Source organism: Henckelia pumila, chromosome 4 (assembly GCF_033568475.1).
Source record: "Henckelia pumila isolate YLH828 chromosome 4, ASM3356847v2, whole genome shotgun sequence".
Classification (NCBI taxonomy): Eukaryota; Viridiplantae; Streptophyta; class Magnoliopsida; order Lamiales; family Gesneriaceae; genus Henckelia; species Henckelia pumila.
Window position 1 is genome coordinate 195,550,847 of NC_133123.1, and position 26,903 is coordinate 195,577,749.

Sequence of the window (26,903 nt, forward strand, 5' to 3'; positions counted from 1 at the left end):
AAGTCATCAATACGAGGCAAAGGATACTTGTTCTTCACAGTGACTCGATTCAGCTGCTGATAGTCAATGCACAGCCGCATCGACCCATCCTTTTTCTTTACAAAAAGAACAGGAGCTCTCCAAGGAGATACATTAGGACGAATGTACCCCTTGTCCAAAAGGTCCTGTAGCTGATTATTCAACTCACGCATCTCTAACGGAGCCAGACGATACGGTGCTCGAGAAATAGGCGAAGTACCCGGCATCAACTCTATGCCAAACTCGACTTCCCTAACAGGAGGAAAACCCAGAATCTCATCAGGAAATACATCTGGAAATTCATCCACAACAGGAATACTCTCTATCCCAATGCTCTCAGCGGACAAATCAATTGCATAGATAAGGTAGCCTTCCCCGCCAGACTCTAGAGCTCGACAGGCTCTCAAATCTGATACCAAAGGCATCGGGGGTCGTGCTCCCTCTCCATAGAAAAACCAGCTATCACCCCCCTCCGGATGAAAGCGTACTAATCTCTGGTAGCAATCCACTGAAGCTCGATAGGTAGTCAACATATCTATTCCCAGAATGCAATCAAAATCATCCATCGCCAGGACCATGAGATTCGCAATCAAAATGTTACCCTCGAACTCTAAAGGGCAACCCATCACTAGGCGCTTGGCCAAAGTAGACTGACCCGTCGGAGTAGAAACAGACATCACTACGTCTAGTGCAATGCATGGTAACTTATGCCTCTTAACAAAACGTGCAGAAATGAAGGAATGAGATGCACCAGTGTCAATAAGTACAAGAGCAGGTATACCATAAAGCAGAAATGTACCTGCGATGACTTTCTCATTGTCCTCCACTGCCTGATCATGTCTCAGGGCAAACACCTGGCCAAAAGCTCGTGGCCTCAAATGAGAACTCCCAGCAGGCTGGCCCTGCAACCTCTGCTGAACGGTGGCCTGAGAACCAGATCCTAAAACAGAACCAGAACCACCTCCCCCAGATAGTGGACAATCCCTCCGGATATGACCAGTCTCTCCACAACAAAAACAAGCTCCAGAAGCTCTACGGCACTTGTCGGATGGATGGATCTTCCCACAGTGATCACACTTGTCCTTCCTACCGAAACGGACAACACTAGTAGAGCCAGAGGAAGAAGAAGTAGATCCAGACTTCTTGAAATATTGGGCACGGGGACCCAAAGAACTCGCAGGTCTCGACTGAGAGAAAGACATATTCCGCCGAATGCTGTCCTCCGCCTGGTGACAATGGCTCACCAAACCCTTGTAAGACATGTCGTCACCAACCGCCACACGGTCATGGATCTCAAGGTTAAGGCCCTGAAGGAACAGATTATACTTCATCTCGGAGATGTCGGCAATCTCGGGGCAGTAGGATAGCAGATCAAAGAACTTCTGCTGATACTCATCAATAGACATGGCTCCCTATCGCAGACTCAGTAGCTCACCTGCCTTAGACTGACGGAGTGCAGGAGGAAAATACAGCTTCTGAAAAGCTGTTCGGAACTCGGCCCAGGTGGCCACTCCTCTCGCCGCAACAAAAGGTGCAGAAGTAAACCTCCACCACCTGCGCGCACGTCCATCCAGAAGATAACCCAGGGTCTCCATATTCTTCTCCTCGGTGCATTGGAAATTCTGAAAAGTCGTCTCCATGCTGTCTAACCAGTTCTCCGCATCCTCTGGAGACTCACCCCCAACCAAGGGCTTAGGCCCCATCTGCAAGAACCGACTTACACTGAAACGGTCCTCATCTCGATGACGATGGCGGCGTTCCTGACGAGGCTCCAGGTCGGCATCACCCCAACGCCCACCAATACTGCCATGAGAACTCTGTTCGTCATGATCTGCCATCTACAAAATTAACCTAATGGTTATATTATGTAAAATCTAAATCCCAAGAATACTTTGCATGCTTTGATACCATAAATGTAGTGACCCTTACCTGGATCACCTACTAAACAGAACTTAGGCATGCAATTAACTTAACTAAATGGATATCAGAATAAAACCTAGGCGAAGCTCCAGCTGGCCAACAACTGCCTAGCCCTTCTTGGATCCACCTGCCTCATCCAATCGCAAACCTGCCCCATGGAATAGGGTGTCCAGAAACACAGAGTACGAGACGTGAGCATAAAACGCTCAGTACGAGAATATGAGTATACATGCATGCAAAGTGAACTCCCTATAAACTCGAGGTCAAGGATCAGATAACAAAGACAGACCGGGCCCTGGTATGTAGCACGCTGTGCCGTCGCTTTAGGAGGTGGCTCCCATACCATAATACCAGTAAATTTATCGGACCCAAAGACATGGAAGTCCATCCACTAACAGGATAGGGTACAACCCTACTAATAGACATCTCGAAGAAGATAGCTCAATATGCAAATGAAAGCAGAATAAATCATGACATATAAATTATGCAGTCACATAATACATGCATACTCAGTCAGGATATCTCGAACAGTACTTTCGTACCTCAAATCAGTGCAAGCTCTACCAACTCTAGGTCCACGCCTATAGTCTGCTCTACACTGCTAAATGATACTACTATCATAAAAGTGCTCTAAAAGCCTTAACTAAGCTATTGCATACTCCTAAATATTTATAGGAAGCAAAAGTTATACCTTCGTCCGTCGTTAGCCCTTTGATGTCAATTGCCTCAAAACTAGGCCACAGCTTCGCTACGATGCCTGGATCGCTATGCCACTTCCGAATTCCCCACGGGACGCCTAGAATTCCCTAGATCTGAGTTAGAAGGCTAAGGAATTGAGAGAGAAGAGAGGAATTGGTGCACTCAAATGTGAGCTCGGCACCCTCTATTTATGGACGACGATCGGAACCTCCGTTCCTCGATCGGAACGCCCGATCCTGACATCGGAGCTTCCGATCTCGCTTATCTGCCATGTGTCAAAATCTCACTGGTTGACTTCGGATAGAGGTGATCAGAACTTCCGATCCTGCCACACGTCATGCCTGACGTAATTCGATCGGAGCTTCCGATCCTGTTCGGAGCTTTCGAACTCACCTTCTGAGCTTTCGATCTTGCCTTCGGAGCTTCCGAACCCTTCCCAAGTAATTATGATTAATTCCTTAATTACTGATTTTGGTTACGGGCTACTACATAGAAAGAATAAACTAAGAAGTGGAATGATAAACACATTGTGCGCAGGAAATTTGAATCGGGCCATCAAGTGTTGTTATTTAACTCTCGCTTGAAATTATTTCCAGGAAAACTGAAGTCGCAATTTTCCGGACCTTTTATCATGCAGCAAGTGTTTCCGCATGGTGCTATAGAGCTACACTGTCTAGATGGGCGAATGTTTAAAGTGAATGGACAGAGGATAAAACATTATTTTGGGAATGACGTGCGAAAAGTTGAGAGAACTTTGCTCAATGACCATGCCTAAGTCTGATGACAGTCGGGCTGACGACTCTATACCAAGCGCTATTTGTGAGGCAATACAAAATTTTGTTTCATTTTGCTTTTGCTTAATTTTCTTTTATTTCTGCGAATTCATTCATTCTTAGTGCAATTTTCTTCTTCTCTTTATTCTTCCTTTGATTTTTCGAATCTTCTTTTTTTTTTTTTTTTTTAGGTTCTAGGTACCAAATCAGACCCCTATGTGCGCCCGCGCATGTCCAGCGCAGCGCCCACACTTATTCTGAAAAAAAAAATTGAGAAGATTGAAGACAGGAGTACACGCGCGCCCGCACATATCCCGATCTAAAAATAACCACACGGTGCAGTGTATGCACGCCCACCCACCCCGTTTTTAAGCCGCCTCTGTTTTCCTTTTCTTCATTCTTTCTTCTTCTGAACCCTACAATCCATACTTCTTATTACTCTTTCTCCAATTCTCTCCCCATCCGCTTCATCTTACATCTTAATTACATCATCTAACTTCAATACCTTCATCAAATTTCACTCATATCTCATCCTTTTCCCCCGTATCCTTCTCTATAAATCTTCTATCTCCACTATTATCTAAAGGCGCACATTTGGGATTCAAAAAGGGAGGATTTTGTTGATCTCCGAATTGTGTTTCTCTTGGTCTAGGCGATAAGTTCTCTATATTAGCGGGGTGAAAAATTTCAGTACTTTATTGGTTGAGCCGTTGTACCGTGGTGTTGGATGGTAATTGCGGATTAAATTGTGGGGTGTGTTTGGTCTGATTTTGAAGTTTGTTCCTCATTGGTGTTGTCAATTGCAAGTTTGGGGTTTGAATTCATTGATTTATATTGGAATTTGTTCTTGTGTAAGACGCCCACCACGTGTTTGCTAGATGGCTCCAAAAAAATTGAAGTATGGTGCTTCCTCTTCGTCTGCTTCCGCCTCTGATGTCCAACGTTTTTGGGATGACAAGGCTAAAGAAAATTATCAATTTTTTTTATCCAAAAGTATTTTTCAAGAGCTTTGGTTTGACATGTCTATTGGATTTGATCCATCGGCACCTGTCATGAGCAATGCGGGTCGTGAAGTAATAGCGTGGAATTGGCAGAAGTTTGTGCAAAAACCGCAAGATGCCATGGTTCCTTTAGTGCGTGAGTTCTATGCCAATTTAAAAGTTAAAAATATTCAGCTGAAGGTGTTAGTGCGGGGAAAGATGGTTCCGTTTGATCCTCATTCTATACACACCCTGTTTGAATTCCCACCGGTGTTGCACGATGAGTATGTTGAGTACAAATCTGGAGAGGTTGATTATGATACCATTCTTCGAACGATATGTGTTGATGGGGCTGTGTGGAGACTCAATAGTGATCATAAGCCATCAAAGCTGAGGAAGATTGATTTGATCACGGATGCCAAACGATGGTACTCTTTCGTATGTGCTCAATTAAAGCCCACAGATCATGATCATGAGGTAAAAAAGGAGAGGGTCATTCTTGTTTATTTAATTCTTGTGGGTAAGGCCGTGAATTTAGGTCGCATTTTCCAGGAGACGATTATGAATTCTATAGCTGGCCATTAAAGTCGGGGTCTTGGTCTGCCTTCTATCATTACTGATCTTTGTGAAGTCGTGGGTGTTGAATGGTTCCCGACTAAAGAGTTGTTGAAACCTCGGGCTATCATACCCCGTTCTCATTCATCTCGTCTGGTTCCTAAATCTGAGCAGCGTGAACGTGAAGCAAGGCGAGCATTTAATGCACGAGCTGCCGCCAAACGAGTTCCTGTACCACATCCTGCGGCTTCTTCTTCCATGAAAGATTGTGTCACTTACCTTGAGGAGGAGCTACGCTAGCACAAAAAGGAGTTTCGGGAGTTCCAGCATACGTCCGGCGTTTTTATGAATTACACGATGGGGTTTACGGATGCCTTGAGCCATCAGTTTCCATATGCTGCGAGCTCGAAACACCCATTCCCTCCTTATCCACAATGACCACCAGTGTTCAGCCCTAATGATTCTCCTAATGTTGCTGATGTAGATGATGGCGGCGACCACTGACGTTTGTTGTTTGAGGTACATGTCCTTTAATTTTCATAGTCTATATCATTGAGGACAATGATTGTACCTAATTTGGGGGGGGGGGGGGGTTCAAGTGTTTCAAAATTTGTGAATTTAGGTTTTGCTGTTTTGCTGTTTTAAGATTTATGGTTTTCTTTTTGGTGTGATTGCTTTTAATTTGTTTTGTTGCATTTAAGTTGAAGTGTGTGGAATTTATTTCAAGAAATCAAGAAAGAATTAGAAAAATTGCCAATGATGAAAAAAAAAATTTAGGTAACTGAAGTCTATCATTGTCGACCTATCTGACCAATTTTGAACTGGTGAAACCAAGTAGATGAATAAATTCTTATATACTCTATGATTTATGCTTGATTCTGAGTTTAAAACGTGCAAACATGGATATGATTGAGGCATTGTTTGGATCGTTGAACCTAATTTTCATTGAATTAATTTTATCCCTAGTTGCCCTATTGAGCTTTCACGTAGTTATATGAGTACATTAGATACAAATTCTGAATTCTGTTGGGAAATCATCGTTTACTGTTGATGATTATTTGTTTCTGCACTGGTTGAAATTCAAGCGATTTAATTGTGAATTGAGATTTTTCTAGAACTAGTTCGGACACCCTTCGAGGCGAGATACGGGTAAATTGTGACTTAGGAATGATTTAGACAATCTTTTGGAAATTTGTTTGTGCCTTTCGAGCTACCCACTGATATATTTATCCTTAGTACCTTGTTTGAGCCTAATTGAAAAACTAATGGCACGTGTGAAAACATGTGATAAACCCTCATTCAGCATGGTTTCAAAGTCCTACACTCACTACCTAATAATAGCCTAAACAGTATTTCCCACCTTAAAGGGAGTATGTTTTGAATGTGAGAATTGTATGTGGAATGATGTGTTGAGAAAAGTTGGAAAGAAGAAAGGTAGTGGTGAAATAAAAAAAAAATGATGATAGAATTGAAAAAAATGTTGAAAGGAAAAGAAAAATATGAAAAAGAAGTGAAGTCAATGGTTTGATGAAGTGAAGTGGAATGAAAAAAAAAAAAGAAGGAGATGAAAAACATTGATTGATCATAGCTTACTCCCTCCTTTGAACTATTATCCTTCATTCGTAGCCATGACCCAAGCCTAATATTACAAGCTTATTAAGTCCTACTGACCGAGTCACAGTCACCCAATATACAAGTGGAGAAGGGTTGCGAGAATTTAGCCTATGGACAGTCTATAGACACTTTTAATGAGTATGAATTTTTTTTATCAAAACACGCACACACTAATATTCTTTTTTTTGAACTGATTGTGAGTGTTTTTGATTGAATATCTTTAACTTTGATCATGTGCTACCTTAAAAAGTCCTTATGATATATGAATGTGTGAATTGAATTTGGATGAGAGCATTCTGAAATGTGAGTTGCGGGAAGTCTCTGAGGTTCACTAGTTTGCGTTTTAATTTTCAAAGTGTTAGTAGGTTTGATATGATTGGATTTGAAATTTTTTTTTTGAAAACATTGCTGAGGCCATTGATCCATAGTATTTCTTGATTGTTGTTGATTGATTGCATGAGTATTATGAGTTTTTAGTGTTTGTGTTTAATTCATTTTGCTCGGGACTAGCAAACATTTAAGTTTGAGGGGATTTGATAAGTGCATTTTGTGCACTTAATTTGAATTGATATTTATGGTTAATTGCTTTGTTTCGAGCGGAATTATGCGTTATTAGTTGTTGTTTGTGTTGAGTGCAAGGATTTATAAGAAATCATGACTTGGTGTTGATCGGAGTCAAAAAGACCAATAAAAAGAATGAACGAGCAAGGGTGGTTCAAGGATTGAAGGATAAAAAAAGATCAAGGCCGAAGCCTGTGCGCGCCCGCGCTACTTGAAGAAAAATAGAAGTGCAAGTCCAAAGCTTATGCGCGCCCGCGCGATGTGGCAATTTTTGAAGATTTTGGACAAAGATTTATGCGCGCCTGCGCGTAGCGAGTTGCAGAATTCGAGAGTCTGATTTTATATGGAAACTTTGTGATTCTCTTGGGCTTATCTTGGACGATTCTTAGGGCATATAAAAGGTAGTTTTCTGGACATAATCAAGGAGTTAGCTGCCGCATAACACACACAAAACCTTGATAGAACAAACTTGTGAGAATTAAGAGCTTGATTGTGAGATTTCAAGGAAGAACACTTGGAACAAAGACGTAGATCGATCGACTGGACACGGAAAACCGACTACGAATTTTTTATCTTTCTTTGAACTATTGATTTATTGAATTGATGTATGGATTGAAAAACATGACTGGGTTTATTTGAATTTTATCATGAACTAAACTTTTCATAGTCTAGAGGGATGATGGAACCTGGTGTAGATACTTCTACGAATTTTTAATATTATTTGATTGAATTCTACTAGATTAATTATTTTTTTTTCTATTTTTGATTGTCTTTTAAATTTACTGGTCATAAATTGTTCTGTTATATTTATTCGAAATCATTTCTCGAGAGAGGGGATTTTGAATAGGATCAATAGAAAACACACCATTAATTGTTTATATAGCACGGGAGAATATATAACTTTAATGGAGTTTTAGGAAGAACATTGTTTTACACATATCACTAAGACTAGATTTTTAATAGGGATATTGGAATTGAATCTTAATTGATACACTCTATTTGTTGCTCGGGAGAGGGAAATAGAATAACCTAAGTGTTCTTGGCTATTAATTGAATAAAATTTATGAAAATAAATTATTTAGGAGTAGTTGTTGTCGAAACCAGGTAAAATCCGAACCTCTAGACCATTTTTCTCATATCGATATTTTTCTGAATTGAAGTGTGTGGTTTGGTAAATTTTCCAGAATTTATTATTTAATTTAGTTTTAAAAACCAAAATTCTCTTATTTAATTTTTTAGATAAAGTTTAGACCATTTTAATTACAAGTACTTAATAATTATCAATATTACTCCTCGTGGGAACGATACTTTACTCATACTTTACTAAAACTTGACAACTGTATACTTTACCAATTAGTCTAGATTTTAATTTAGATTTTTTCTATATTTTTATTTTTAGTTACTAATTGAATTTTAAATTATTCTTGTGTGCAGTATATGGGAAGGTCTCAAAGCGCTAATTCACTATTGTTTGATCCAGAGATCGAACGCATTGCAAGTGCTTTGAGAAGATTGAGAAGAGAAGAAGAGTTGAGAAATATGGCTGAAGAAAATCCACCACAGGCTCCATTGGTGCCTATCAGAGATCATTTTCGGCCGACGATCCAGGCTCAATATTCTGGAATCGATCGAGGAACAATAAATGCAAATAATTTTGAGCTGAAGCCGGCTTTGATCAACATGGTTCAACAAAACCAATTTAATGAGAGCTCCACAGCTGATCCTCACCTGCACTTGCGAACTTTTTTCGAAATTACTGACACGGTAAAAATGAAAGGTGTTCCTGAGGATATTATACGCTTATGTCTTGGCTTACGAAACCATAAAAAATTTTCTTATGCCAACAAAAAAAATGTGTGGAATCCCACTCCGGGATTCAATACAAACGAGGGTGAGGGAAAAGTTTCATTGGAAGATGTGGTATCTACGTTTGGTAATGAATCTGGCAAGAAAATGTCGAGAACTGAGACTCGACTCGACAGCATGGAGACGCACATGTGTAGTTTGGGTGCCATGATGAAGTCCATGGAAACTCAAATTGGAAAATTAGAGAATGCTTTGAAGGATCAAAATAGAGGCCACTTCCCGGCAATATAGAGGTGAATTCGAAAGAGCGGTGCAAGGCTATAGAATTGAGGAGTGGAAAGAAACTAGTGGAAGAAGAAGAAGAAGAAGAGCATGAAAAAGCTAAGGAAGCTGAAGACTCAGTGGTTGAGGAGAAAATTGTTGAAGAGAAAAATAAGAAACCTCACTCGAAACCGATGTACAAACCACAACTTCCGTACCCTCAGAGGTTCAAGAAGAAGACACTTGATGAGCAATTCTCCAAGTTTCTAGACATCTTCAAAAAGATACATATCAACATCCCTTTTGCAAATTATTTGGAACAGATGCCAAACTATTCCAATTTTATCAAGGATGTAATGTCCAAGAAGAGAAGGTTGCAAGACAATGAGGTGGTGAACCTGACAGAAGAGTGCAGTGCGATCCTAAAGAAAAAGTTTCCACAAAAGCTTAAGGATCCATAGAGCTTTACTATCCCTTGTTTTATTGGTGGTGCTAAAATAAATAGAGCTTTATGTGATCTAGGAGCAAGTATAAATTTAATGTCTTTTTCTGTTTACAGAGCTTTGGAGCTTGGAAAATTAAAGGCGACCACCATCACATTGCAGCTGGCTGACCGAAGAATCACATATCCACGGGGAATTGTGGAAGATGTTTTGGTGAAGGTAGCCAAGTTTACATTTCCAGCGAATTTTGTGATATTAGACATGGATGAGGATTAAGAAGCTCCTTTGATTTTTTGGAGGACATTTTTGTCTAATGCAAGAGTGTTAATCGATGTCCATAAAGGCGAGCTCACACTTAGAGTTGGTGGCAAAGCTGTAATCTTCAACATCTATCATGTCATGAGGGGACCAAAAAATGTAAGTACTTGTAAAAGTATTGAAGTTATTGATTCTCACACTCCTTTTTCATGTGCAGGAAGTAATGATCCATTGGAGAGATGTTTGATTGCGGACGAGAAAGTTGACAAAGAAGAGGATTGAGAGCTTTGTGAACAAGAGGCATTTCTTGAGGGTGCTCCAAAATACAAAGGAGTGAATTCCACGATACCAGAAGTGTTGGAGGATAGTGCAACCAAGGTAACCATCGAAAATCAAAATCTCAATGAATTACCTGCACATTTATGTTATGCATTCCTTTGTGAGAATTCGACCTGTCCGGTAATTATTTCTTCTCATCTTTTTGAGGTTGAAAAAGATAAATTATTGAGAGTGTTGAGAAATTTTAAAACTACTTTAGGATGGTTGATTTTTGATATCAAGGGTATTAGTCCCACTATATGCATGCATAAGATTTTGATGGAGGAGTCTTACACTCCTTATGTGGATCATCATAGGCGGTTGAATCTGGCCATGAAAGAGGTGGTTAAAAATGAAGTTTTAAAATTGTTGAATGTTGGTGTAATATATGCTATTTCTGATTAGGGCTGGGATACCGAACAAAAATACCGACTTTTTGGCATACCGCACCAAAATTTTTTCGACATATAAACATTTTTTTAGGAATTTGAATTTTGTTTTGATATCTGCACGATATTAATATGAATTTTTTCCATATAAAAATTCCGGAATTTTGATATCGGTACCAGTATGAATTTTTTTCATACCAATTTTTTTGATACGGTATACCGAAAACCCACCCCTATTTTTGATAGTAGTTGGGTGTCCCCAGTTCAAGTAGTGCCCCAGAAAGGTGGGTTTACTATGGTGAAAATGAAAATAATGAATTAATTTCTACACGCACAGTAACTGATTGGAGAGTCTGCATAGATTATAGGAAATTAAATAAATCTACTCGTAAATATCATTTTTCACTTCCTTTAATTGATCAGATGCTTGATAGACTTGCTGGTTTTTGTTATTACTGTTTCTTAGAAGGGTATTCAGGTTATAACCAGATTGCTATAGCGTTGAAAGATCAGGAAAATACCACATTCATGTGTCCCTATGGAACATTTTCTTTCAGGAGAATTCCGTTTGGTCTTTGTAACACACCGGCTACGTTTCAGCGGTGTATGATGGATATTTTTGCAGATACGGTGGAGGACATCATGGATATATTTATGGATGATTTTTCAGTATTTGGTTCTTCCTTTGATCACTGCTTGCATAATCTTTCCCTTGTTTTGCAGAGATTTCAAGAGAAGAATTTAGTTCTTAAATAGGAAAAGTGTTGTTTTATGGTCCAAGAAGGCATTGTCCTTGGACATAAAGTGTCATCACATGGATTAGAGGTCGATAGAGCCAAAGTTGTTTCAATTGAGAAGCTGCCACCACCCAAGAATAACAAGGGCATTCGGATTTTTTTAGGGCATGCAGGGTTTTATCATAGATTTATAAAAGATTTTTCTAAGATTAAAAAAACCCTTGTGCAATTTACTTGAAAAAGATTCCACATTCCTACTTGATGATGATTGTTTGCAGGCCTTTGAAAAGATCAAGACAACATTGATCACGACACCTGTGGAGACCTCGGGTTGCTAATCTCGTCTTAAGGGAAATTAACGATTAATCACAATTAATCATACAATTAAAGAATAACTAAAACAAGGGCAACAAATTTTTTTTTTAAATTGAGCCTCGCTCGTTCGGTTAAACATCACCGATCGAGCGAGCAAAAATTACCCACTCTCGGGTTTGAGTCCAAGGTGGCCTCGCTCGATCGGTGCAAGTCTACCGATCGAGCAAGCTAGCATTTGCTCGAATCTGCTGCTGATTTTTGTGCTGTCAAACTTTGTTCTAAACATGTTGAACAACTTGAAACAAGCTATATCCAATCTGGAAATATTCATATATACATGTATTATCAAGCAACACTACATGTATTTCTTACATCAACAATGTAGTTTAGAATACATCAAAAGCACTAAACTACACAAAGTGCTAATATGTTCTTCAACTACAACTAAGAATAATTCTTCTAGCATGTTTAACAAGAATGCAACATACATCATTCTGCTACACAACAACCCGAGTCCCACGTCTAGACTCTCTCTCGAGCTACCCATGTTCTCTCTGGCTAGCTTCTGCCCCACCTGCTGTAATGCACACATACAAAACAAAATAACAGCCGGATAAACTCCGGTGAGAATATAATTCCCAGTATAATCAACATATAAATGCGTTAAATAAATTCATATCGACTCTATAGATAATCGACTCAACAATAGAGTAAATAGGGCATATCTCGCTCAGGAATTGATTCATATATCATCAATGCCATCAAGATTCGTAACCGATCTTGACATAGATATCCATCTATCGAAGTCGTCTCAGACTTGAAAATACATTCGCCTCAGATCTAGGAAATAGAATCAATTCTATAAATATCATATCATAATCGAACTCATATCAAATAAAAAATCCACTACCTGAGATGGATCGACAACATCAATCAAATATATACAATAATAACAAGTATGTGATTTGTTCGGAACAACTCAAGAAGTATCATCCTTGAGTAACAAGTTCCTGACTCTCGATGTTGTCTTATACCTGTCATTCTTGAGTTTCAATTTTCCACATCTGGATAGGAAGCACAACACTCATACAAAAATCTGCTCATTCAAACATCATTCAATCTTCAAGGTAGAACAACTTCAAACCTTGAGCTGATCTTAATCGATTCCAGGTTTGCATTCTCAAGCTCATCAAGCTTCACAATAATCTGAAATGCAGTGTTTAGATCAGGATATATCAGTTATCAACTCAACTCTAATTCAGTTCAATCAACAAGATAGGAGAACGGCTTTAATTCATAATCTAACGGCGTAACGGCTGAAAATCGATAACCGATACGATATCAATTCAAAACCAACTTCATATCATCCATAACCATCAAAACCAGCAACAATTCCTCAACATAGCAACATATCAGCAGCTATTAATATCAAATGATAAGCTGGAAACCATAAAAGTTCATTCAAGAATCAATCGTCGAGTCGGTTTTGCATATATAAGCGATAGAAGTTCAAGAACATGATCGAAACATAAAATTCTGATCTCGGCCCACATACTGATCTCGAAATCTATTAAAAACATCAAAATACTTACAGAATATCGAATCCCTCATCGCGAGGATTCCAGAACACTTTTCGGAATTGAAATCGGACGATCGGATCAAAAGTTACGGGGTTTTGAAAATCGAACATTCAAAGAAAAGAAAAGGATATCAGCTCTCTGTTCTGAATTCTCAAACTTTTCTGAATGTAATTTGGAATTACACGTTGCAAGCTGAGTAATATAATTAAAATCGGATAACTTCAGATAAAATTGCAATTTAGCCCCCTGAAACTTCATAAATTGCAATTCAGTTCTCGGCCCTCTTTTTAATTCAATTTCAATCCTAAATAATTTAAGAAGATTATAAATTAAATCAAAACTCTAAATATTATCAAATTAAATATACTAGGATTAAAATTAAATCAATTCGGATTAAATCAATTAATCCCGGCCTTTTGCACTTCAGCCCTTGAAACTTCGATATGTCAAATTAGTCTCTGGTAGGGTTTCACCTTCGAATTAAATCATATTCATTCTCGAACCTTGGAATTAAATCTTAAATTACATAAATATTCAAATTGAATATTTAATCTTTTAAGTTCAGAATTCCCGGAATTTAAATCTCAAAATCCGTAAATTATCAAATTAAATATTTTCTGCTTGGAAATTAAATCTATAATTTCCATAACTTCTCAAATCAATATTTGCCCAAAATATGGAATTTAATTCTCACATCCCATAATTAATACTTTAATATTTTCGGGCCTTACAATTCCTCCTCTCTAAGGAATGATTTCGTTCTCGAAATCACATTCAATGGAAATATCAAGTCTGATAGACTGAATAATCATCTGAAGTGATTCTCACTTCAATCATATAACTCTGAACTTCATATCTCATCTCTTCATCTCTTATCAAATTATTTCTTCTATTATGCGTCTATTTTTTTGTATTCAGTATCTATTCATTCGTACTTTAATTAACTAAAAAGACTTCTTTCTGAGCTGTTTCTCTCCTTAATCAAGGATCTATCGAATATTCGACTTAACTCGGAATCTCTTCAATATCTATTTCATCTGATTAAAGCACATAATAAGCATCTATTGATATTAGATACGTGGAACAAATCTGATCCATCATATCAAGTTGAAAAGAATAATTCTTTCAGTAAAATCATCAATTCTGTCTGACATCTCATTCAGTGAAATTCTGTTTCCGTGACGACTTGTTTCTTTCTCTATATCATTCTATGCTCTGCATAGAAGATATATCAAGTCTACATTATCATTCGGTTCATCGCTTCAAGATCAGTATCCAATATTATATTCTGAATCTGTAATTCATATACTGCTCTTTCTCTATTCTGAATCGAAAGATGTTTCACGAATAACTTTTTCGCTGACCAATCAGTTCCAGCTTTTAAAAGTTATATCTTTCATTCACTTACTAAATCTATTTCTTCTTCTCTGTTCTCATTTCGTACAGATTCATATTTATATTCTCTGTGTATTTCCAATCACATCTGATCCGATGTCAGATACTTCTGAAATATCATTTCAACACAAAGAAATCTGGTTTCCTTCTTATTGTATCATCAAAGCACTATATCAATATCGACTCGATAGCTTTTACAGGAATCATATAATCAAGTGGCAATACATCAAGTCAATTAATGCAAAATCAGGTATTAAAGTTCTGAGAATATTCTCAAAATCTGGAAAATCAACTCAGATAATCCATCAATCAGAGAATGGTATAATGCAATCACATATAACGTAACACTCAGAATATCAATCAATTGATGCCACAATCTCTCAAAGAAATCTAAAGTTTCTATATTGACAATAGATTTCACTAATTCCTCAAAGAAATCTAAAGTTTCTATATTGACAATAGATTTCACTAATTCCTGTAATCTCATCATATCATTAACTTCTTAACAGCTATTTATCCATATCTGTATCACATCTAATACAGCGTATTCTGAAAAATTTGATTAGTCTGTTCGGACTATCCATGAATCAGAGAATAATATGCTGTAGTCACAGATTTCAAATTACTCAGAGCTTTTGATAATCTATATCATGTCCGATACAGTTTATTTTTGAAATTCGATTCATCTGCCCTGACTATACTTCAAGTATAATATGTTGTACTTTCACATCAAAGAGTACTCAGATTTGTAGATGCTCTGAATCATAATTCAATAGAAAACCTACTGTCTCAATATGACACAATAATTCTTGGCTTACTGTATAATCTCACAACAATTCTGATCACAAATTAGTGATCTGATCATGATTATAGATCATCTTATTCAGTAATTTCAATCAATCTGATCATAAGTCCTATCATATTATTCAATTATTCAAATCAATTCAATTATCAATACCACAGTTTACATCATGCATACTGCTTCATCTTGGTAGTTTAGTAAAGTAATCTATCAAATCCTGACTTCAATCCAATTATGGAGTCTCTAAACTGTCACTAAACTCATCTGGTCAATGCTTTTCAACTTCAATTGAAACTCTCTCTATACGTTTAACTTCTAAAACGTAAAAATTTTGTTATATCTGTTGGCTTTATCCGAGGATTAAAACAATTATTGGTTGAATACTGAATTCATTGTTGTGCATTTCTTTCAGAATTTGATATCTCTTTTCGGAAATGTCAAGCACAATCATATAATCAATCACAATATAATTCATCCATTCTAATCTACGATATCTCAATCTGGCATTCTTTATCGAATTCTAATCACTTTGATTTACTTTATGTGTTTCTTTCATCTTCTGAACAAATATGGCTCATTTCCAATCGAAAATCATTCTGATTGGTTAAGCATTCATCTGAATATATTCAAACCAGAATACACAGAAATCTGAAATCAATCAATCGAATCCCTATTTCATTTCTCACTTTTATTTCCAAATTACTAACAAATCATACAATCAATCCAAAATATGGATAATACTCAAATATTTCTATTAGTTACTAGCCAAAAATCTTAAAATACGCTGAAATATCCATCAAAGGATCAATAATTCTCAAAATCGAAAGAATAAATCAAGATTGAGAAAATCTCTCAATCAAGGTCATCCAAAAGCAAATCTTCTGGATAACAAACTCTGCGAAGTGAAAACAACTCACTTGCATCACATAACTCAGAATGAGTGAATCAACTCAGGCTCTATGAACAAAACAAGGAGAGCCACTCAAAATCAAACATTTCAATAATCATATCTCCAATTGATGTAATCGATTCAGCATAATCAAAGAAAATACTCAACTGTAACTGATTTTTATCTCATCATCTATTAACCTCAAAAGCAATATTCAATTCATAAACTCATCAATTCGCTACTGAATTCCATTTCACAACTTAAACTAAAGTTGAAATCTTACTGGAACATATCTGCAATCTCTACTCATTGACATATCTATCAATACTTGTTTAGATCTTGAACATATCTAGTGCATAGAATATTCTTATTTCGGAACATTTCTGTAATCAAACACAATAGATCAAACCGAAATCAAAGAATCTTAATTTCTAGATCCCATATCATATCATTATATTCATGTAGTGACCCTGCATGGTATCACCTACTAACTGGCAACTAATAGCATGCATTAAATTTAATACAGCAAAATAACTTAACAGAGTAAAACATGCGGAAACAAAACCATAAAATACATATAAGCTTAGTAATAAAATCAAGGCTTAAATCTGTAGTGATACAACCAAATCGAAATCTTAAACAGTAAACATTATACAGCTATATCGAATCCTGCTGTATAATAAAATCCTCAAGGCTCCTGCTCCCTAGTCCTGCCTTGAACTACCAGCTCCGTCCATCCTGCGACCTGCCCCATGGAATAGGGTGTCCAAGATAACAACTAGGACGTGAGCGCTAACGCCCAGTACATAAACATGAGTACACATAAATATATGATGCATGCAACATGATGACTGGTAACGGGTCATCCGAAAATCATGCTCAGAATCGGCGCCACATGAGTGCTGCCACCGCACGGATCAACCTCTGGGTGCAACCACCCACTTCTAGTACACTAGAGTAGACAGACATAAATGCCCCTGCCGTCGCGGTACTCTCAGTGACAGACTATCGAGTATAGAGCTGAGCGGCTCTATAGTCAGGCATAACAAGGTATAGGCTCAACGTGTATATGCACATGAAATATGAATATAGAAAGCGGTAAATCATATATCATGCCATATAATAATGCCAAATAAAATGCAACATATAAACATGTATACTCGCTGAAAATCTCAGTCAATGTGTACATACCTCTAGGCTAGTTCAAGTATATTAAGATCCTAGGTTCCAAGCCTATATTCAAAAGTTCACCGTATCACTACATAAATTCTATAAGCCTTAACTAAGCTAATAAGTACTCCCAAAACTTAAATAGATTCCCGGACCATACCTTCGTCCGTAGTTAGCCCTTTGGAGTTGCTAGTCCCGGATGACTATAACCACACATTGGTTATTCCAGAACCTCTATTATAACCGATAGGGCCCTCAAGTGTATATCTCAGACTATATAACTGAAGAAAGAAACTCGGGAATTCGTATTTCAAAATGAAATCGAACGAGCCCTATTTATAGGCAAAATTCCCGGCCAGGATCGGAACTTCCGATTTCAGGATCGGAGCTTTCGATGCAGCTCACTGTGTGCATGTGTGACACGTCGGGATCGGAAATTCCGATCGGGAGATCGGAGCTTCCGATCTGCTCTACGTTCAACACTTGTCAAAACTCGCGGCTGAGTCATCGAGCATTGCTGGCAGCTGGAGATCGGAACTTCAGTTCCAGGATCGGAGCTTCCGATCTCTGTGCTTCCGCTGAGCTTCCGAAGTGGCTGGGATCGGAGCTTCCGATCCGGCCAAAAGTCAAAAGCCCAAATTCTCTTCCGAAGTCCAATAACACTCCGAAATTGATTAATTACCCACCCTTAATCATGTTTAACATATTATTATCTTAAAATGAGTTCTGGGTTACTACATTCTCCCCACCTTTAGATATTTCGTCCGCAAAATAATATATAAAGATAAATCAAGATAACAATATGAAACATTCAAACAATGTTTTATTACAACAACTGTAATTACATCTTACATGGTAAATCAAAAGTACAAAGCAAACAACTCAGGATATTCTGCTTGCATACGACTCTCAGTTTTCCAAGTTGCTTCTTCAATGCCTCGGCGCTGCCACTGTACCATCACAAGTGGTATAGTCTTGTTCCGAAAAACTTTCTCCTTCCTTTCTAGGATACGGATTGGTCGTTCAACAAAAGACAGATCTGGCTCTAGCTGAATATCAGTAGACTGAATCACATGAGATTCATCAGCTATATACTGTCGAAGTAACGACACATGAAAAACATTATGTATACTGAAAAGATTTAGCGGTAAAGCCAAACGATATGCAACATCTCCGATCTTTTCCAGTATCTAGAAAGGCCCAATGAAACGAGGAGAAAACTTGCCTTTCACGCCGAATCTCATCACCTTCCTGAAAGGTGATACTCGAAGGAACACATATTCACCAGGCTCAAACTGAAGTGGTCTGCGACGAATATTAGCATAACTGGCTTGTCTATCTTGAGCAACTTTAATCCTATGCTTGATCAAATCTACCTTGTCTACAATCTGCTGCACCAATTCAGGACCCTCGACTTGTCATTCCCCGACTTCATCCCAGAATAATGGAGTACGACACCGTCGACCGTACAATGCCTCGAAAGGTGCCATATAAATACTACGATGATAACTGTTATTGTAGGCAAATTCGATCAAAGGTAACTGATCCTACCAAGATAAGCCAAAATCCATGACAGAAGAACGTAGCATATCCTCCAGCGTACGAATCGTCCGTTCTGACTGCCCGTCAGTCTCCGGATGATATGCAGTGCTCAAACTTAGAGTGGTACCCAACGCCTCCTAAAAACTACCCGAAAAACATGAGGTAAATCGCGGGTCTCTATCACTGACTATGCTCACCGAAATCCCATGTAATCGCACTATCTCCTGGACATATAAGCGTGTCATGCGATCATAAGAATACTCCCGGTTGTAAGGAATAAAGTGAGCTGATTTCGTCAAACGGTCAATGACAACCCAGATAGCATCACACTGACGTAACGTCATAGGCAAGTGGGTAACAAAGCCCATAGTCACGTGCTCCCACTTCCATTCGGGAATCTCAAGATTATGCAGTAATCCACCTGGTCGTCGATGTTCAGCCTTGACCTGTTGACAAACTAAACATCTCGAAACAAATTGATACACACTCCTCTTCATCCCTTTCCACCAGAATCTAGTTCGCAAGTCCTTATACATTTTCATGCTTCCAGGATGAACTGATAATCGACTCCTGTGAGCTTGAGAAAGAATATTATTCCTGAGCTCCGCATCATTAGGTACAACCACTCGATTAGATAAGCACAATAAACCATCTGTCTGAAAATGAAATCCAGATGTATTAACTCCATTGGCTAGACGTGCCAAACGCTGAGTCTTAACATCAGATATCTGAGCATCTCTAATCCGAGAATACAATGCTGGCTCAGACAAAATAGTATACAACCGAATCCCATTTCTCCCTTTCTTGTGCTTGAGCGTAAAACTCAATGAACAGCACTCTTGAATCATATGAGATACTTCACTAGTCTGAAGTGCAGAAAGTCTCACCTGCCGACTCAAGGCATCAGCAGTAAGATTGGCAGAACCTGGATGATATTTGATTTCGCAATCATAATCTTTCAGAAGATCCATCCAGCGTCTCTGTCGCATATTCAACTCTGCCTGAGTGAATAAATACTTCAAACTCTTGTGATCCGTGAATATCTCAAATTTCTCGCCATAAAGATAATGCCTCCAAATCTTGAGTGCAAATACAATGACGGCCAACTCGAGATCATGTACTGGATAATTACTCTCATGCGTCATCAACTGTCGAGAAGCATAGGCAATAACATGTCCATGCTGTGTCAGAACACATCCTAACCCCTGACCAAAGGCATCAGTATAGACAAAATAACCTCCTGATCCAGAAGGTAGAGCTAGCACAGGTGCAGTAGTAAGACGTCCACGCAGCTCGTGAAATGACTCCTCACAATCCGAGGACCATATGAAGGCAACATCTTTCCGAGTAAGCTGTGTCAAAGGCCTTGCCAACTGTGCAAAATTCTCGATGAACCGACGGTAATATCCAGCTAGACCCAAGAAACTACGAATCTCAGCAACCGTCATCGGACGAGACCAGTTCAGCACTGCCTCTATCTTACTAGGATCAACAGATATCCCTTCATTAGAAATCACATGACCGAGAAACACTACCCGGTCAAGCCAGAATTCACACTTGCTCAATTTCTCATACAGCTGCTTATCTCGTAACGTCTGTAAAACAATCCTTAGATGCTGTGCATGCTCCTCCTTGTCATGAGAATAGACAAGAATATCATCAATGAAGACGATGACAAATATATCCAGATACTCTTGAAATATCTGCTTCATCAGATTCATGAAGACTGCCGGTGCATTCGTCAAACCAAATGGCATCACCAGAAATTCATAATGCCCGTAACTGGTTCTGAAAGCAGTCGTAGATATATCTCAGTCTCGTACCCGCATCTGATGGTATCCTGATCTCAGATCTATCTTCGAGTAAACAGAAGTACCCTGTAATTGATCAAACAGATCATCAATCCGCGGCAAAGGTGATGAAACTTAAAATTTGTAATTATTTATATGTTAAAAAGTGTGTTTTAAATTTTAAGTTTAATTAAAATTATGAAGTTGTATTATTTTAGTGTTATGTGTTTATATTTAAATGTTTTACTAAAATGTTGTATTTTACGGTTTGCGCAGGTTTGGTAAAAATAAAATTACTCAAGCTACAGAGGTCATAATAGAGTAATCTCAAAACCTGTAGAATCACAAAAGAGGCATCTTCAACTTTGTAGAAGACAAGAAATTCCAAAAACTTCATTAAGATGATCAAAATAATCAAACATCAAAATGGAGATAGATTTACTTTTACTATGACCAGCTTGGAGTAAAAATATCATAAGTATTTCATATTTTATCCAAAAGGGGTGAATGAGTTGTCCAAACACATCTACACAAAATATCCTACGTGTTCTATGTTGAAAAGAAAGGCTGAATCGGTGGTCTAAAGCATCAAACATGCCAATTAAAGTTGGGTCATGGTATTGACATTCAAGGAGACAAGCACCCACCAACTTTACTATTTCACATTTAATGAGCCTTGGACTCTTGCTCTCATTTGGCCTATAAATAGATGTGTTGTATAAGCTTTGTAGTGTGTAAGAGTGTAGAGAATTCTTCATTTGTAAAATAAATATTGTGTGTGTGAGAATAAAAGTTTGAGTGTGCAAGTTTCTTAAGTTCAAGTATGAAATTTCTTTTATCTTTATTCTTGAGTTTCATGTTCATGAAAAGCTAAATCTTTTTATGTCAAGGTGAAAAGGTTTCATTGTTGGTCAAGTAAGATTGTCTATATTTTGTATATTCTTTTCTTTTCTATTTTTATTTTTACTAATTGATCTTTATTTGTAGGTATAATTTTGGATGATTTGTTGTTATCTATTTACATCAAATGCTTGGTACCTTGAATGTGGTTACCTTGATTTGTTGTCAAATATGATACAATAAATACTACAATAATTATATACTATAAATATATGTATCTATTTATAATAAAGTCAATATATTATTTAGACGATAGCGTGACACTGTCGGTTGTTCTAAATAATATATTGTGATTTGAACTAACATTTACTTTCTCGCATCTAACTTTTACTTTATCGCAACTAACATTTACTTTTCCGCAACTAACATTTACTTTCTCGCATCTAACTTTTACTTTTCCGCAACTAACATTTACTTTATCGCATCTAACATAAAGTCATATATTTTATTTAGACGATAGCGTGGCTCTGCCGGTTGTTCTAAATAAAATATTGTGATTTGATCTAACATTTACTTTTATGTCAATTTATATTTATGCATTTATATATATATTATGGGTACCATGTATTAAATATCGGTTGATATTAATATAGTGGGAACTATATTATATGATATACTTGTTTAAATATTTCATTGTTCTTTTATGTTTATTTTTATTTTAGTTTCTTTTATTTATTTTTATTAAGCAATCTTAAATAAACCAACAATGAACCTTTGAAACCTTGACAATTTTATAATTTGTGTATTTGAAGTTTTATAATAATATTTTCATCTATAATATATTATTGCTAAAATTAAACTTACAACATCCTCTCCGTGGATCGATCTCGTACTCACAAGTATATTACTTGCAGACAACCTACACTTGGGTGAATTACAATTTAAGTTGTAGCAATTTTTTGGCGCCGTTGCCGGGGAGGTATAAATTAAGTTTAATTTTGTTATTATGTAAATAGTATGTTGTTTTTAATTGTATGATTGTTTGGAGTCGTAAACAAAGTGGTAGACTTGTTCGAGTAACTGAAAATATTTTAAACATGGACGATAATTCTAATAATCAAGATGATAATAATAATAATCATCATCATCAAGAACATGAACAACCAAGAACACTTAGGCACCATATGAATCCAATAAGAACTAGTACACCATCTTGTTTAGTTTTTCCTCCTGATGCATCTAATTTCAATTTTAAGCCACAAGTCATTCAACTTTTACCAAATTTTCATGGCTTAGATTCTGAAAATCCATATTTGCATTTAAGTGAATTTGAGGAGGTTTGCAACACTTATAATGATCAAAATTGTAGCATGGATACTGTTCGATTAAAGCTTTTCCCTTTTTCCTTGAAAGATAAAGCTAAAACATGGTTGCAAAATTTGAGATCAAGTTCAATAAGATCATGGGAAGAAATGCAACAACAATTTCTAAAAAAGTTTTTTCCTTCCCATAGAACAAACTCTTTTAAAAGACAAATTACAACTTTTTCTCAAAAACAAGGGGAAACATTTTATCAATGTTGGGATAGATATAAAGAGTTACTTAATACATGCCCACATCATGGTTTTGAAATATGGAGAATAATTTCTCACTTTTATGAAGGTTTAATACCTAAAGATAGGCAAATGATAGAATTCATGTGTAATGGAACTTTTGAAGATAAAAACCCAAATGAAGCTATGGAATATTTGGAGTCATTAGCAGAAAATGCTCAAAATTGGGATAATATAGGCTCAATTGAACCACCAAGTAAAACCAATAATTCAACAAATGGGGGTGGTATTTATCATCTTAAAGATGATGTAGATGTTCAAACTAAACTTGCATCTTTAGCAAGAAAAATCGATTCATTAGAAATAAAAAAGAGTGATCAATTAAAAAGTTTTCAAGAAATTGTTTGTCATATATGTGACACACATGATCATCTTACAAAAAATTGTCCTACTTTGCCTTCATTTAAAGAATGTCTCCATGAACAAGCCAATTATGTTAACAATTTTAAAAAACCAACATTAGATCCTTTTTCACAAACATACAATCCTGGTTGGAGAAATCACCCCAATTTTAGTTGGAGGAACGATAATAATGTACAACCTTCACAACAACCTTTTCAAAATAACCAAAATCATCAAGGTTATGCTCCTTATATCCCACCTCCAAGAAAAAATTTTGAAGATGAAATTCATGCATACATTCAAAAGCAAGAGTCTATCAATATTCAAAACATTCAATCTATGAATGATTTGAAAGAAACTCTTGCAAAATTTGCATCTGCACTTAATATTCATGAAAAAGGAAAATTTCCATCTCAACCACAACCTAATCCTAAAAATCAAAATCAAGAAAAATTTGATCAAGTAAAATCTGTTATTACTCTTAGAAGTGGTAAAATAGTTAATGATCCATATAGTGATGAAAACAAAGATCAGTCAAACTCAAAGAGTAAGGATGAAAATCTTGATACTTTCGAGAAAGATGATACTTTGAGTCCTAAGATTAAGAAAGTTGATGATAAATTATCTGAAATAATATGTGAGTCAAATAAGCATGTTCATTTCCCTCATGCATTAGTTAATAATAAAAAAAAAAAATGATTCTGATATTTATGAAGTTTTTAAACAAGTAAAAATAAATATTCCATTATTAGATGCTATTAAACAAGTGCCTTCTTATGCAAAGTTTTTAAAAGATTTATGTACTGTGAAAAGACAATTGCATGTAAAGAAGAAAGCATTCTTAACGGAGCAAGTAAGCTCTATTATTCAAAATAATTCTACCTTGAAATATAAAGATCCCGGTTGTCCAACAATTTCATGTATTATTGGAAAAAATAAAATTAAAAAAGCTTTGTTAGATTTGGGAGCAAGTGTGAATTTAATTCCTTATTCAGTTTATGAAAAGCTTAAGTTGGGAGATTTAAAACCTACATCTGTCACTCTTTTACTAGCCGATAGGTCAATCAAAATACCTAGAGGTATCGTAGAAGATGTGTTAGTTCAAGTTGATAAATTCATATATCCTGTGGATTTTATTGTCTTGGATACACAACCAATAGAAGTACATAACGAAATTCCAGTAATATTGGGACGTCCATTTCTAGCAACTTCAAATGCTTTAATTAATTGTCGAAATGGAATAATGAAATTGTCTTTTGGAAATATGACTTTAGAACTTAATGTGTTCAATTTATGTAAACAACCAAGTATTAATGAAGATGAAGATGATAATGCAATAGAAACAATTGTGGAAGAAAATATACACCAAGAAAACTTAAATCAACAATCTGAAGTTTGTTTAGTGGAAAGTTTTGATTCAAAAAATGTTTTTAAATCAAAGTTATTTGAAGAAATTAATGAACTTGAAGAAGTAAAAGAAAATGATCATCCAAAACTTGAATTAAAACCCTTGCCAATAGAACTAAAATATGCTTTTCTTGGTGAAAATCAAACATATCCTATTGTAATATCTTCTACCCTCTTACCAAAACAAGAAGAAGATGTAATAACACTACTTAAAAAACACAAAAATGCAATTGGATGGACTTTGCAAGATATAAAAGGTATAAATCATTTAATCTGCACACATAGAATTCACTTGGAAGAAAATGCTAAAACATATCAACAACCACAAAGAAGATTAAATCCACACATGAAAGAAGTTGTTAAAAATGAAGTTTTAAAACTATTAGATGCCGGAATTATTTATCCAATCTCGGATAGTAAATGGGTAAGTCCAACACAAGTAGTACCAAAAAAATCAGGCATCACTGTTATAAAAAATGAAAAGGGAGAATTATTACAAGCTAGGATTCCATCTAGTTGGCGTATGTGCATTGATTATAGAAAATTAAATGATGCAACTAGAAAAGATCACTTTTCGTTACCATTTTTAGATCAAATTTTAGAGAAAGTGGCAGGTAATCCTTATTATTGTTTTCTTGATGGGTATTCGGGGTATTATCAAATACCAATATCATTAGAAGATCAAGAAAAAACTACTTTCACTTGTCCGTTCGGAACTTTTGATTTTAAAAGAATGCCATTTGGTTTATGTAATGCCCCGGCTACTTTTCAAAGATGCATGCTAAGTATTTTTAGTGACATGATTGAAGAATTTGTGGAAGTTTTTATGGATGATATAACTGTTTTTGGAAACTCATTTGAAAACTGTCTTAAAAATTTGGAAGAAGTTTTAAAAAGATGTGAAGAAAAAAATCTTGTTTTAAATTGGGAAAAATGTCACTACATGGTTAAATCCGGAATTGTGTTAGGGCATGTCATATCTGAAAAATGAATTGAAGTTGATAAAGCTAAGGTTGATGTTATTGCTAATCTACCATCACCAAACACGATCAAAGAAATTCAATCATTTTTGGGTCATGCGGGATTTTATAGAAGATTTATAAAAAATTTTAGCATAATATCGAAACCAATTTCAAATCTTTTAACAAAAGATGCACAATTTGAATGGACTCAAGAATGTGAAACTGCTTTTAAAAAAATAATTAATCTTTTAACTACATCACCTATTTTACAACCTCCTGATTGGTCTTTACCATTTGAATTAATGTGTGATGCAAGTGATTATGCTGTAGGAGCCGTGTTAGGACAAAGAAAAGAAGGTAAACCTTATGTGATCTATTATGCAAGTAGAACCTTAAATAGTGCTCAAATCAATTATTCAACAACTGAAAAAGAATTACTTTCAGTAGTGTTTGCATTAGATAAATTTCGATCCTATTTAATTGGTTCTACTACTATTATTTACAATGATCATTCTGCCATAAAATATTTATCAAATAAACAAGATGCTAAGCCGAGATTAATAAGATGGATTTTGTTGTTACAAGAATTTGATCTTGTAATAAAAGATAAAAAAGGAAAAGAAAATGTAGTAGCCGATCATTTATCAAGAATAATTTCTAAATCATCTCAAAATGAAATACCAATAAATGAAAATTTTCCGGATGATCAACTATTTTATGCTACTACTATGCCTTGGTTTGCTAATATTGTAAATTTTCTTGTGACAAATAAAATGCCTTCTCATTGGAGTTCACAAGATAAAAATAAATTCTTGAAAGAGGTCAAAAAATTTTATTGGGATGATCCTTATTTGTTTAAGTATTGTCCTGATCAAATTTTTCGACGATGCATACCCGACAATGAGGTAAGTAGTGTCATTAAAT

At 36.2% G+C, this 26,903-nt stretch overlaps 1 non-coding gene across 1 annotated transcript; it reads right to left on the reverse strand.

Annotated features, from left to right (window-relative positions):
- Nucleotides 1–23,171: 23,171 nt before the first annotated feature.
- LOC140870049 (small nucleolar RNA R71) lies at nucleotides 23,172–23,282 on the reverse strand. The gene has a single exon (XR_012147032.1). It is a non-coding gene; the product is annotated as a small nucleolar RNA R71 (small nucleolar RNA).
- Between the last annotated feature and the right edge of the window lie 3,621 nt (nucleotides 23,283–26,903).